The sequence below is a fragment of the Poeciliopsis prolifica genome, unplaced genomic scaffold, assembly GCF_027474105.1.
Source record: "Poeciliopsis prolifica strain line A6 unplaced genomic scaffold, Auburn_PproV2 SCAFFOLD008, whole genome shotgun sequence".
Classification (NCBI taxonomy): Eukaryota; Metazoa; Chordata; class Actinopteri; order Cyprinodontiformes; family Poeciliidae; genus Poeciliopsis; species Poeciliopsis prolifica.
In genome coordinates this window covers 8,029,965-8,045,573 of record NW_026562383.1, presented here as the reverse complement: position 1 = coordinate 8,045,573, position 15,609 = coordinate 8,029,965, and the positions used below count along the sequence as shown (strand labels likewise).

The following is a 15,609-nucleotide window of genomic DNA, read 5'->3' as shown; positions in this document are numbered from 1 at the left end:
ATGTTTGTAAGCCTGAGGAATGTCGTGAACCGCTTTGCATGAAGCTGTCGCTCTTTATCCAGAGTCAGAGGGGAGCACTTCCATAGTGAATTCTTACTTTTAAAAGTACTTGAGATATTTCTGTCTTTCCTCAAGTGGAATGTGGTGCTTCACCAAAAGCCCAGAAAAAAAAAAAAAAAAACAGCCGTATGCAGCGTTAGTCTGTGGCGAAGGAAGGAAAAAGGGGAGGGAGATTAGCTAACAGCGACTCAATGCAGTCTTGTCTGCGCCGTCGACAGTTTGGCAGCTAAACTGTCTGTAGCCTCCAGGCTTTACTACAGGCTCTGCCATGTCAACAACACCATGTTTCCTCTGAGACGCAGACAGACAAACAAACCAAAGCCCAAGAAACAAAGTGCAACGGCAGCCAGGCAGATTCAACACCTGAGAAAAGAAGAAGAAGAAAAAGAAAAAAAAAGTGAGTGATCCCCCCTCTTCCTCTGGAGGACACGTGTGCACCCACCCACCTCCCATTACCACCAGGATCTAAGCCACCATAATTTATACCTTTGTTCCCAAATGGAGGACAGCATGCAGGAGCTGGCTAGCTGCGTGTGTAATTACGCTCAAGTGAGGGGATGCAGGGCCGTGTGTTTGGGGCAGGGATTTGAGGCCCGGAAGGAAGGAAGAGAGAAGAGGAGGTGGGGAGGGCTGAGGTGGGGGTGAGAGAGCGAGAGATCAAGAGAGCGAGAACAGAAAAAGAACGAAAGAAGCAGTGAAGCTAGAAAAAATCTGGTTATTTTACGCACGGCTGCTTTGTTAATAGACAGTGTGTGTGTGTGTATGCGTGCATGCGTGTGTGTGTGTGTGTTGGGGGCGGGGGGGGGGGGGGGGGGGGTGCTTTAGGGGGTGGGTCAGCAGGAAAGGGCTGTGTTTATCCAATCTGTTCCCTGCCTTTACCATGTGGTAGGAAAAACCACTGGCCGACTCTCGGCCCGATCCCAGAGGACGCAGAGGCAGAGACGGACAGACAGGGAGAGAAGTAGGCCACAGGGGTGGCCAAGAAACCTGCTAGCACAGGGAGAGACAGAGACACAGAATGTGTGTGTGTGTGTGTGTGTGTGTGTGTGTGTGTGTGTGTGTGTGTGTGTGTGTGTGTGTGTGTGTGTGTGTGTGTAGTTGTGCATGTGCTCACTGAGCTTAAGAACCTGTTATGTGCTTTCCAAAACTGACTCTGTAGTCTCTGGAAATCACTTCTTTAAGCAAGTGTGTTGAAGTAAGCAAACTAAAAGCAAACAGTATCAGGCAAAACCTGTTTCACCACCTTATATTAGTTCTGGTTTGTCATGCTAAAGTCCTGAAACTGATGGAGACAAAAAGAAACCCTGAATCAAACATTTTAAACCTTTCAAAAACAAGTACTTTGAAATATGTAGGCAAAGAAGAGGTGAACATCACTCCACATATTTTCGCACAGAGCTCCAGGCTTCGCTTTTGATTGGTTGAAAGCTGAAACTGATTAAAATTCAGAAATTATTAGGATCAAACTCATCTCGGTGCGTAAATGTGGACGCTAATCTATAAAAACTTTTACTCGACAACAAGCCGCCACTGAAAATGTTTTCCCACAGCATCTAAATTAGGAATGTGAAGATTAATAGACTCATTAAGTTTCAGTCACATGTGCTTGACGCCATTACACGCACAAAGCATAGTTTCGAAAGAAAATTTAGACTCATTATGTGTAAGATCCTATTTGTTTGCATTAAATGTTTACGAATGATTTCGGCACATGCTCTTCTTCCACCACCGTTTCTGCTGTGAAACGGGATTGTTTTTTTACAGTAGCAGCCCCTATAGTATAGGAAGAGAACTGCACCAAATGTGACAAAATAAACAGAAAACTCACTTTAATCACCCTCAACATGTGGATCAGCTAATAGTCGCATAGAAAGAGCTTGCAGTAGGAATTGGGGTTAAATACAGTATCAAGTATTGAGCTATTTTTACAAACCTGATTTGACCCATGTGGTTTTAGTAATATGCTGAGATCATCCCCCCACTCTTTTTTTTAAAATCCTCAGTACAGCTGTTTCTAAATGTCATGTTATTCTCAACAATTTAGATTTTCCCCGTTCGTAAGCGGTTTAATAACTCCCATTTGAAGGGCTAACATATTTGTTCATGATCAGGAAAATTTTGCTTTTGCTTATTGCTGAGATTCCAAAACAAAAATGCATCAGCTATATAGCAGGCTTATAATTCAATGAGGCAAATTAAGTTTGATTGAAATACGCACAAAATTATTTAATGTTGGAAAATTAAAGGAAGGTATCCATTTTTTTGGCAAATATTGTCATTTTACACCACAATCAAGTGGCTATGATAAATTCAGTCATAAAAAGGCCGTCTACATTTAAAAATGACTCAAAAAGAAAAATTACTTTGCATCACAACCACATGTGACACCATGAAATTGGGCCTTTGTCTCTTTAAGAAGCTCTTACTCTTCCCGAGTACGATGCTGTGCCTACAGCACAGCATTAAGATGGCAGCAGTTCAGATTGCCATCACAGACCTTTTTGGGGGAGATGAATGTAGCCTGAACTTTTCTGAAAATAATAAACTCTATGTCCAATTAGTGGCAAGTATTTTTGCAGCATCTTTGTGCAATATCAAAGAAAAATAAACCACAAAAATCCCTTTCTTCCATAGTTTCTATTTTCAGAGCAGAATAATTCAGTTCAGGATTAACGTGTCTTCTGTGTTTTAGACTTTGAATTGAACCTGATCGAAAGAAAAGTTAAAGTTCCCAAGTTTTGATTGTGATTTACTTTTAAAAAAAAAAAAAACATCTGATAATGTCAAGGCCTGCACATTCATTCAAGCTCAGAAAAAGGTGAGGCAATCGTAATGCTAATGAGAACAGAAAGCAGAGATGAACTAACCAAACTAACCAGCACACTAATCATAAAAATGTCATTTTTGTCAAGCAATAAAAATAAGCAAAAAATGACAATTTTTTTATGGTCTCCAATACAGGAGAGGTTTCCTGTATTGGAAGACTACTACTACTACTAAACTACTTCTTCCTCGTGTAGTTTAAGATGCTGTGATCTGGTTTTAGTCTTCAGACAAAGATGCATCCATGGAAGATACAACAAGGTTATGTGAAGATTTTTCAGTTTAAGTGCAATAAAATGCACTTAAACTGAAGCATTATGTCTGGACGACTGCTTTAACTAACTCTATAACTACTCATCTGAATGCAAGAATGACCTATTATCAACAATACTTCATATAAAATTACATTCTTCCATCTTTAAACACTTTATCTCCCAAAATAAACTGAAATGTTACAGCATGCTTTTGATTTGTGAGAATATTCCAACCATGTTCTTTTGGTTTTGATCAGAAACTCTGTGTGGGACCTGTCAACCTAACTGAGGATCAGAGATCACAAAGCTGCAGGTGAAGGGGAAATTGCTACTCATCGATGAGAATGACTTCGCATTGCCTGCGGTCCCAGGTTGTAGGCTTCGGGGGAAACCCTGTCACTTTCTTCAAAAGGTTCAGACTGAGGGGCCTTTCAAGACATAAAGGATTCCTCCCTGCCTGTGAATCTTTGCAGAAAAGGGGGTTGAGTATCCCGTTTCAGATCAAGTCATAAGAAGGTTTGGAAACGTTTCTGCTGAACAAACACGAGAAGTAGGACTTTCCTAATCCTCTTTCTAGATTTTCACTTTTACATAAAATGTGAATCAATCTAAACCTCTAATGAAGTCATTTTAATGAGGAAATTCCCATAAAAGTGAAACTACTAAAGCATTCATCTATGAAGGAGCAACGGCTGAACACAGACCATGCTCTGAATCTACCCACCATCAATTTCCCCCCAATCAATCACTGCTATTGACGTTTTTCTTTTAGACCAATGAGAAAAGCCAATCTGGAGTGACTCCCCAGAGATTGGTCAGTTTTTTCTTTAGCTCCGCCCATCTGACTGCTAACAACCAATTAACCTCCAGGGTAGTTGCTTTAAAGATGTGGGCTAACTTCTCCCCTGGGACAAACGCCCTTTCAGCATGCTGTATGAGATTCACACTGGAGCCCCGGATATACGCGAGATAATCATTTGGCTCATTTTGGCTCATCTTGAGTACTGGATTGAACCAACATTTAACACATAAAACAAATATAAAATCAAATGATTAAAAAAAGAAAATGTGGAAGAAAGTTCCAAGCATTCCTGAAATCTCCATCTTGATTTCAGGACATTATAAACCTGTTTGGAGTTTTGACGTGATAAAGCAGATAATGAAAATATTAAGAAAGGTCAGGCTTTTTACTGGCCAATGTTAACTTCTTTGTATTCTGACCTGCCGATTTGGATTTTGATCAAATACGGGTTTTTTTTCGCTTTAACAGAACTCCAGCTCATTTGCCGAGAAAGTCCAATTCGTTTGGAGAGGTGTGAATGCGTAGTGGAACTTTGCTCCCCCTACAAACCTAGGTTTTGGTTTGGTTGAAGTGAAGTTTGTGCAGTTCAAGTGAATATGTGAATGCCAAGCACATCAGAGATGGCTCCAAAAGGAGGAAGACCACTACAGCGCCGGGCATTCAGGGTATGCAAACAAAACAAAGTCTAGCATTAGTGGGATAAATGGCTTGAGGCCTTCCGCGAAAAACTAAACAGAATCTCTACAGCTACTAAAATGTGCCATTTTAGTGTCAAGAAAAAGGTTGCGCTCAGTGTCTTCTTCATAGGTTTTCATCGGGTGTGAAAACATCCTTAAAAACTTTTCAAGACCATGCAGGAGCCTGGTCCTGAGACTGTGCAACTTTGCTTAACATATTCTTTTACCAGCCATCTTTCTCCTCTCTGACCTTCCAGATCCATCTCCACTAACTAGATGTTGATTCCACAAGCAAGCAGCACTTAACCTTTCATCGGGCATGTGAATCACTTGATGGAAACCGTGACAGATAACACATCGAGACAGAAGAGGGGTGTGCGGACGCCACAACAGAGCTATTAAACCCCAGAAAGAGTCGGAGAACTGATGAGATGCTCATAGCGCTGACGCCGTTTTTTAGTGATGGGATTCATCAGCAGCTGACGACACAAAACTCCCACGTATTTTCAAGTGGAGCGTCCTTGAGTTTGCCTTTCGCATCCCAGCACAAGGAAGGCTGGTGGTCAGGAAAGACAGAATACGCTCAAGATCCAGACTGGTTGAGGTCAAAAGACAGGATTAAAATGCATGCACGCATATGGGTCAGAGATGTACTTGACTGGCCGAGAAAACACGTCCAACCCACACACACACACAAAGACTTCAGATCTGCATTTACGCCAGCCTCTCTTCTAGGCACAGCACTTGGTCCAGAAGGCCCTCGCTGCAGGGGGAGGATGGGAGTGGGGGAGGCAGGAACGGAGGAAGAGGGGGCAGAAAAGGAGACAGGTGAGGGAGGAGGATGAGAGAGCAGGAGAGACAGTGATGACACTCGGTTTTGAATGTCACCATGGTGCTAAAGCTCCCCGCTAACCTTTTGGCTGGAAATGATATGACTGGAGGGATAGGGGAAGGGAGAATGGGGAGGGGAGAAAAACGACAGGCAGGCAAAGATGGAGAGAAAAAGAGATGGAAAGGGTGACAATGAAGAGAAGGAGAGAGAGAAGAAGGGAGGTGGGGGAAGGCTCACGCTTGGGCAGAGGAGTGGGTGGGTGGAGGTGGAGCAATAGATGGCAAAGATGAAAGAGATGGAGGCAAACAACAGCACTACTTCCATTCCCTCCCAAAAGGGCTGCTGTCTACGACACACGATGATGATGGGAGACAAAATGGCCACCCTAACAAACACCAGTCAGCTGGCTCAACCAACACTGGCCTTTAAGCACTGAACTGACCACTACACCAGACCACCTGCTGCTACCTGACCTACAGACTGCACGACACGCTCCGCAGTGGGGCTGAAAATCTGTGACATCCGACACGAAAATTTATTTTTTCCCCATTCCCGGAGGGAGAGGATGACGCTGTTTTAATTACTTTCAAACCGCATCGGGAACAAATCTGTACCCTAGAAAATCTTTGGGAGGCAGAAAAAAACCTGCGGTGACGACACAACTTTGCCCCAACAAGGTCTGAAAACTTTCTAACACGCAAGCAGCTGCTGGTTGATGACAGAGCAAACCACTGCCATAGAAAACACCTGCTCATTATTCTCCTGCCAGCAGTCTTACAACTTCCACTTCAAGAGCGGTGTCAGAAGCACAGAGTTGCTAGAAAGGCTGTGAACAGATTCCAACTTGCTCTTCCAGTCGGTCCATGAATTCACCAGGCTCTCACAAAGTAGGATCTTTGTTACCAATTCACAAAAACACCCAAACTGCACAGAGACCCAAGGATGCATCAATTCACAGCCTAATTCTCCATTAATACGCAGCTCAGCTGCTGCAACAAAAACTCTTATTTTAGAAAAAAAATTATATTTTCATTTTATTAACCCATCATGTTTGTGCTTCAATATAAATTTTATACATACATATATTTTGATGTATGAATGAGAATAAACTTGTAGATTTTTTACTTTTTGCTGGAATAAAAACTGATATCACCGAAGAATATAAAGCAATGTCCCATTTTTGTACATATGGGAAGAAAATTACAAGACTGGAGTTGCTAAAAATGGGAATCAGCAGCTCATTCCTCAAAGAAAACCAGAAATCCCTACCAGCACTCTAAAGAATAAGATTTTCGTTAAAGAGGAAATTCTTACACAAAGTCTTGACTATCCACCCTTTGCACATTTCATTAAACTCAGCTAAGTGTAGAAACTGTGGCAATATGATGAATACGGATTCAGGGATCCGTCTTGAATGATTTCTGGCTGTACATCTTACCAATATCTTGCTGCCAACTTCAGCCGAGTTCAATTGAGGCAGCAAAATTAATTTATTCTTTCCACCTGACAACAAACATCTGCTTGATACTCCTTTCCTGGATGGCCCACAGCTACTAAATGCAAACATTCCCTCAAGAAAACAACTCCAACCAAAATTAAAGACAGCTACACTCCATCGAGGATGTACAATGTCAACATTTTCAAGATATGAAATCTTTTCGGATATTTCTGTTTGCCCCTGAAATGATGTGAAGTCGAATAATTGTGTTGTAATTGTTTTACCCCAATGTCAGTGAAAGAGTTCTTGTTAATGTAATACTAAAACCACATAATCAGTCTTACGATCTGACAAATAACCACACATGGTTAGTACATTTAGCCACATCACTTTCTTTCACACCCAGAAGCTGCAGAAGTGTATTAAAGCTCTTAAGAGCTGCTCACAAAAAAAGGAACAGCTTATATTTCATCAATTTTGAAAAAATCAACTTTGACAGCCGTTCAAACAAAGCGTTGGACTGGGTGCTAACGCATCACATTCAAGATTTTAAAAAAATTCCTTGGCAATAAAACGGTAAAAGGAGGACAGAAACACCTAATTTAAGAACTTCCTACTGAACCACAAAGACCGTAATCTCTCTGAGATTTTGGTCTTTTATTCACATTTCTTTCTAGAAAGAACATTCAATGTTTTTTCTACATTCACAAACATTGAATTACTGTCAACATTACATGTTAGCATAAAGCATTAATTGAATGTGGCAGGGTTATAGGCAAAGGATTATTTTTCACGACCATGAAGGTTGACTACAATCCAAGACCACGGGAAGAAAATAAAGGACAAAGTGCCAAACTGATACTCTAGAATGAAGAAAAACAAACTAAACATTTTTAGACAGAAACATGGAAATACTTTAAAATGTAATATACAACTAATGGGACATTCATGAATAAAACACACTACTAAATCATGTGGTATGGGGAGGCCCGGAAAACTAACAATGAACATTTTCAGATTAATATCTGCTGTGTATCGCACCAATTTGTCTATCTACTTCAAGAACCTTCTTTTCACTTATTGCTCTAAAATACAATCCTACCATTGTATCTCCTCACCGGCTCGCTTTGCTAATTTCAGAACTTACACTTACTCTTCAAGACATGGAAATCTTTCAGATAATCAACACTGATCGCACAAATGATTCATAGGTCAGAACTACAGGGAGCAGCTTCTTCAAAAACATGACAAACTGATGGGCATCTGGTCTAAACTTTCTTTGTGTTCTTCCCAAACTAAAGAAGGCCGTTACACCGCACAAAACTATATTCCTGTGTTAAGCGGAAACATTCAAATCAGACATTCTGACAATAGATGGCTGCTGGTGTATAAATGCAGTTATGGAAATTAGGTTGGAAAATCAGTTTGTTTCGTATTTGATAAAGATGAAAAATTAACACCGCCACTTCTTCTCAGGCTATAGAGTTGTAGCATGCACTTGCTTTGAGTTAATCCAAACCCAGCGCAGGTTAAGGACACATACACTTTGAAGCAAAAATGAGAAAGCGAGCAAGTCTTTAGTTTTAGTGGAAAAACTGTTGCATATTTTCCGTTTTCTCTGTGTTGTGGATCAAGGCCAATTCGGCCTTTTCAATACCAGTTTCCAGTTTTCTTTTCTTTTGACCTCTGCCCTGCCGATTTTACATTTAAACTTGTGTGTTTCAATTCAACAAATACATGGGAAAAACTGACCGTAAAGAATAACGTGCGGATCGGTGGAGATAGTAGAAATTACTCAAAATAAAACAATTTAAAAGACATAAAATCACGATGTTCAAACTTCAAAGTGCTTAGTTGTTCATTTTTTTTATTCCAACAAGCAGAAATGGCAAGTACCAAAAAAAGCCTAATTGTAAAGGGACGGCCTTTTCTAAGTCTCAAATCGCTCCAAAATATTATTTCGTGACAAGTCAGCCATAAACCAACTTTGTTTTCACGAAAAGAGGGAATTTTTTTCAAACCACAAGAAAAGAGGGACAAAATAGGGAAGAGACGAAATACTGCCGAACATCTGTTGTGTGCTGTGTGTATGTGTGTGTGGTCGGGGCCCTCTTATCTCTCCCTCTGTGGCCCGCTAAACATGACTAGCTGCCATCTTGGCTCACAGAGGACAACGTGGAGGGGGTAGCAGCGGCTCCAGGCTCTCTGGCAATAAATAAATAAATAAATAACACCAATATGGATGCTTAAAATGACACACTGACTAAAACCTGCTGCGCAACGATATCTTTTTTTCTATTTCCTCCCCTCCTAAAATGTTCGCGCTGCCCTAATTGCGTGACAGCGGGAGTGACCATTATGCAAGTTGACCGATTACAGAAGAAAGATGGCAGAATAACGCAACAAACACAAACAGTGAAATTGGGTTAGGCAATAATGTCAAAAGTTTTTTGTTTTTTTTTTCCCCCTCCGCAAATAAGCTGTCGCAACAAAGATGAAGCGGAGAAGCACTGGCAGGTGTTTTGGGCTGCGTTTTCCTCCGTGTCCGCACCGAGTAACAAGTGTAGCCGTAACGGTTACTAAACTTGTGTCGCTGGACACAATGTAACAAACAAGCTTGTTACAAAAGCTCCCGTTTAAAAAAAGTACGATACTCCGTGTCAGTTTGACCGTCAACGTCGGCAAAAAAAAAATTAAAAAGTGAGGTAGAAGATGCCTGAAGTTGTACTTCGACAAAAAACCGACACATAACCGCCCCGAGCTGGTTAGGCGCTAACTCAGGGGGGCTAATAAGTGGGTCCTCGTTTGTACACAATAAGGATGGGAGCTGGGCTAGCAGGCTAGCTGAACTTCTATGTCCTAGCGCTGGGCCAACCTCCAACGGCTAGCACGGCTAATTAGCCTATCAGCGGTATTTCGCACGTCGTTCCGGACCAGGGAATGCTTCGCACATCTCATGCCTCTTTAAAACTCTTTACCCTCCACCCTAGAGCCCGACATTGATCCCTCCTGGTCAATTTAATGATATCTTTAAATGTAAAGTATGGCAGAAAAAACGTTAAAAATAACACGGTATACGGAGTGACCGCCTGGCCTCACAGCTTCCCCCCTCCTCTCCTCCACTGCTCCGTCCCTTCCGTCCAATAAAACAAGCGACTACTACAAACACTTCTTGCTGCCCGGTTCTCCCATAAACAGCCACTGGGAAAATGTATAGTTGTGTTTCAGAACTTTTACGTGGAAATGTCTCCTTAAACTCGCAGGAAGCGTGTTTGGCTTTCTGTGCCAAGTGTTGTCCGCTGGGAATCTCCCTCGGAGAGCTCCGCTCATTCAGCAGCAGTGACTCACCTCTACGAACGAGCCACCTCGTGTCTCCTGGAAGCTTCAACACAATTAGCTAACGGAGCTAACGCGTACGACTTAAAACTGAATTAAGTCGATAGCGCAGAATAGAAAATTCATAAAGTTGTCAGGTGAACTGATTCGGGCACACATGAGCCCTCTGTGCCGTCCTGGGAATATTTCTTTCCACTTTTCAACTAACTAATGGGACCGCTGTGTGTTGTGAGCGATGCAGCGGGTGGCAAAGCTAAACTTGCTATTGTTAGCATGTCGGCATGGCAGCTTCATGGACCTTCAATGACTTTATGTGTAAAAGGAGATGATAAAACAGGAGGCGAATAAACGAGCACTCATCGAAAAAACAGTCGTTCCTGCGAGTTAGCCCTGAAGGAAATGCCCGTCGGGTTCGGAAACACAGACGCACGGTGGTTTAAAGAGTCCGATCGCGTTGAAAAGTATGGAAAACTTACTATTCAACGATAATATAAACTGTTTTAATTCAAAACCGCCTTGTACTAAATGTCCACCCCATTCACGATACAGTGTGCTCGGAAAAAAATGTAAATGCACTTAATAAAAAGAGGCATTTTGTTAGCTTACCCAACAAGCTCGGTCACTTCAGCCTTTTATCAAATCAACTCCTCGTTAGTACGATACTATCTCCGCTTGCTTGAAAAAAAATCCACCGTGGTCCTTTTTCAGTTCGAAATATAAATAAACAGAGGGGGGAAAAAAGTTCAAGTTTTTCTGTTTTTCAGAAAATATTTCTCCGGCGTATCTCGCATCCGCGACCTCGCCGACTAGTGTGCGTTGCTCTTCTCTCCTTTGTGTTAATTTCACTCAAATCGAGTTTAATCCGATCGATCCCTCGGCTGGCCGCGCTCCCGAGTCCTCCCCTCCAGACACTCGCTCACCTTCCTCGGCCAGGGGGGGCGCGCTCCCGAGGACCTCTCATACAGATAAACAGGCGGCGTGCGCGGTCACTGACCCTGCCGTGCCCGATTGACGCGCTCCATCTGAGCTCCAGTTTGGGGGATGCAAAACAAATGCATTGGCCTTCATTTTGCGGTGCCTGCGTGTTCGAGAAGATTGTTATTTAACTGTTTATTCACACTGCTGTGCCATACAAACTTCTGACAGCCAGAAAACCGTTTTAAACACGAATTACGTTCATGTGAATTTATCAGAAAAGCCAAGTACTTTGCCATTTTCTGTGCTCCACATACAAAATGCACATATATTATTTTATTCTTTTTTTTTCCTTTTACAATTAAAAGTGACACTATATCTTTGATCGTTGTTTTAGAAATTACAGTGGTAAACCTCACCTGAGTGTCGGTTTTCAGATTATGTCAGTAAACCACATTTACTATAACTTGAAACAGGCCTGTGTCTGTCTCACCATCACACTGTAAATATTTCACTAAGCCCATTGCTTTCATTTACAGGTAGGTTAACGATTAAAAACAATCAAAAGCAGAATATTGATTTTGTATTGGTTTTCCACGCATGCATTAATTATGCATGGAAAGGTTGACCTTAAAAGGGAAACTACAGCAATTTTACATATCAAAGTTCATTTCCACATGTTGGGAAACACCACTGCACACAGATCATTCAGAAACTTTTCAGACCCTTTCAAGTTTTCCACGTTTTGTAACGATTCTCATCAATCCCCACTCAATTCCCTTCAGAGTAAAACAAAACAGTTTTTTTTCTTTTAAACTGTTCAGATTCAAACGTTTAATTGAATTTGTTAAAACAACGTTCAGTTAAACACTGAAACGTTTCGGTTTGGATCAGCAAGTTAACAGAATACGCAACATCCATCAGCCAAGCATGCCAACAGCAGCAACATCCTGAGGAGACGACTTTCTGAAACCCCAGAGAGAGGAGAGGAGACTTAAACTCACACAAAACTAAAAAAAGGTTGACTGATTTAACAAGACCATCAAATTTAAGTTACTATACTGGCAAAATATTTCTAACTCAGGTCGATGGAGGCACCTTGGAACTGTTTCTTTACACACACATGATGGTGATAGTTGCGTCATCCTATGTGGAGTAAAATAGTTTTTTTTTTACCGTACTTACAGGAGCTAAAATCCAGTCGAGACCAGAGAGAGAGAGGGAGACAAAAAAATAAAAAACAGAGAGCGAGAGAGAGAGGTGAACACTGAGACGAACACAAATAAAAAAGGACCAGGTGGAGGTGCCTCAGGGTTAGGGTTAGGCACCAATTTCTTCCTACCGGTGAGGTTTAGAGGTTTCGCACAATATATAAACCACACCTGCAATAAAGTCTCCCAACATGCCATTTGAATTTGTGTTAGCAGATAACAGAAGAACTGGAATGCTATTTGAACCAGAGAAGGAGACAAAAAAAAAAAGGAAACACATGCAAAGCCAGATTCGATTTAAAGTAAAGTGAACAGAACACTTCATCAGGTTTTAAATACAAGACTGTCCTTCTCAAATTAGGAGATTTCCTTAGCAATTATAACAGACACTTCCTAACACAATCATGTCAGCGAGCATAGTCCTATGATGAAGTTTTTTGTTTTTTAAAAAAACAAAATCATAACATTTACTTGTCTATTTTTTTAGGATTAATGTCATAGAACCACGATCCATTAACAGCACACAGACTCTAGCAAAGTATCGGTATAGAACACGATCAAAGAACCAGTGGAGATCGAAAGAACACAACAAAGAAGAACAAGCCCTTTCCTCATTGACTGGAGCAGAAGCGGCTCCACCCTGTTTGAACTACACAGTGAATCTTCTTATCATGTTTGACCAATCTAAAGTGATGAAACAATGATGCCTATTGCAAAAAATATGAGGGACCTGCAGTAAGGCGGATTTCCGTGACCGTGACACAATCTTTAATTTGCTTATCCTATTAATCTAGCCTTGGGAAAGATGCGTACAAGCACATCATCACACACATACACATGCACTTTCTCTCTGGTACACAGATACACAGCCTGTCCTGACTCTCATGTCTCTTTGTCTACTTTTTAACTTCCTTCTTTTTGCAAAGCATATCAAATTTTATAAGAATGTCTTAGTATGATTGCTTCGTACTTATCTAGATAGTCAACAAATGTATTGAGTTAAAACTTAATATATAAAAAGATCTAGTCTCACCTCTGCTAAAGACATTTAGCAGAGGTGATCTCTGGGACTTTTAGGAAAATATACTCAGGGTTAATGAGACAAAAGAGGAACTTTTCAAAGACCCATGTCTTGCTACATCAGCTGAAAAACCCAAACAGTAAAAGAAGTCAAACAATTGTGGTGGTGGCTCTGCAATGGTTTGGCAATGTTTTGCTGCCTCGGGATCTGGACATTTATGATAACTGATGCATTTTGCTGTCCAGCAGAAATCCCTGATGAAGAATGTCCAGCCATCAGTTTGTGACATTGAGCTCATGCACACGTGGGTTACGAAGCAGGACAGTGGTCCAAAGTAAAGGCTTTTCTTTCAAGTGGCCTAGTTCAAGTGTGAACTTAAATTTGAAAGACAAGATGAAAAGGTTTTAGAAATAAGCAGGCCAAGAAGATCGTTACTTCTTCCCACAAGGTCATGCTAGTTTGGATAGATTTTTTTTCTTTGTAGAAACAAAATCAAAATTTGAAAACAGATTTTTTTTTGTACTTACTCGGATATTAATAGTCCTTTGATAGTTTAAAAATACTTAATCAACATCAGTTGAAGAAAATTGGCAAGGGAGGAAAACCTTTTCACTGAGGACTCGACATTTTAATCATTTAAATAACAACCACCATACATGAGTCACATTTCATACAACGGAAAGGAAAAAATATATATGCTGGCGCTTGAGCTGTGCTAAAGCCTCCCTAGCATATATTAGCATGCACGCATAAGAGCCTGAATCATGATAAATCCAGTTCAAATGATGAAATCTTCAGGATAACCCACAGACAAATAACTATAACCTATTTCCTTATTCACGGTAGTTCACATTGATCATAAAAATGGGACGCAATTGTTTTGTAACTTGCACTGTCCACATTTAAGACTCCAGTCTCCTTTATATGGTAGCTAAACGTCAGCTTGTCGATAGCAGGATGCCAGACAGATGAAGCCATGGGCCAGCAGAGTCATGTACATGCTTGTGTCTTGGAAAAGGAGCACATTAAATGTGATGCTTTCACATGTCGTAAGCTGCCAGTGCCACTGAACATTACTGTTAGATCAACAGCCATTCCTTGATGGTCAGAAGTTCATTGTTTATCAAAGTTGGGCGGACCACGTATCTCGTCCAGGAGTCATTATTTGGAGATTATTATTCAGCTTTAATTAAGAACCCACTAAAAAGGCATTTCTTGCAGCTTATGATTGACAGTGTTCATGAGGACAGACCTCCCTTCAGGTTTGCTTATCGCCTGGCAATCATGAATTAAAAGGAACAATTACCATCCGCAGCGGCTATTAACTGTATTAATTTCATCTTAGCCTTTCCAGCTGCAAGGGTAAAGAGGTCCACGGGCCATTAATAAAGGCGGTGCTCCACTTAAGAGTTCCTGCAAATCATGACAGTGCAACAGTTGGCACGAATGAACAATGTCAGGATACCGCAGGCCACAGAGGTCAAGTGGATGTCATCCAGCACTGCTTTTCTTGTTGACGCTCGTCTCCCCTTTTCTCCCGACAGAACTGGCTGCTGGGCCGGCAGAAACCGACGAGCAAGGAGAGAACACTTTCTACACCTTAAAGGAAATATTTGCTGCACACTTAAATGTTCTTTAAAAATCTTATGATCGACGACGACGAAATATAATTTTTCTTTTATGAATTGCTACAGCTCACTTTATACATTGCCTCCAAAATTTGACTAATTCATCTCTATTGACTTTTTTTTTTTTTTACTACAAACGTTGCAATTCAATTCAAGTCCCAGGAGATACAAAATGTTTTTTGTTTTTTTTACCTTGGTTAACACATGCTGAAGTTTGCTCCAGGATGGTCTGTGACATTGTGTTCCAACATATTTCTGTTTTTGACTGGACTGAACCTTTGTGGCTCTTAGTTTGTAAATATGGAGCCAGAATTATTAAAAGTTCAGTGCGGTTCAGCAGTCGCTTGCTAGGTGACATGTGACTGAATGTTAGTGGGACGCAGGCTTGTATTTGAGTGGGTTTTATTAAGATCCTGATTGATTAGAGATCCTCCACAATCAAGTCAAACATGCGGAACCAATGTTGGCTTTAAAGATCTCTCAACTGGTATGTTGTGTAATCGCCCCACCCAAGAAAAAGAACCAGTCAAAATCATCTATTTAAATCCCACATTAAGGATATTCGTTCCCATGATCGGTACAAAAGTCTGGCGAGGCCTGCGTGAGTCATGA

General features: G+C 41.1%; 1 protein-coding gene across 1 annotated transcript in view; it reads right to left on the bottom strand.

The window, feature by feature from the left end:
- The window catches only part of chd7 (chromodomain helicase DNA binding protein 7), an 84,484-nt gene extending 73,320 nt beyond the window's left edge, over positions 1–11,164 (bottom strand). Inside the window, exon 1 of the mRNA XM_055032572.1 lies at positions 10,829–11,164. The gene's annotated coding sequence lies outside the window, so the exon portion shown is untranslated. The remainder of the gene's footprint in view (positions 1–10,828) is intronic.
- Between the last annotated feature and the right edge of the window lie 4,445 nt (positions 11,165–15,609).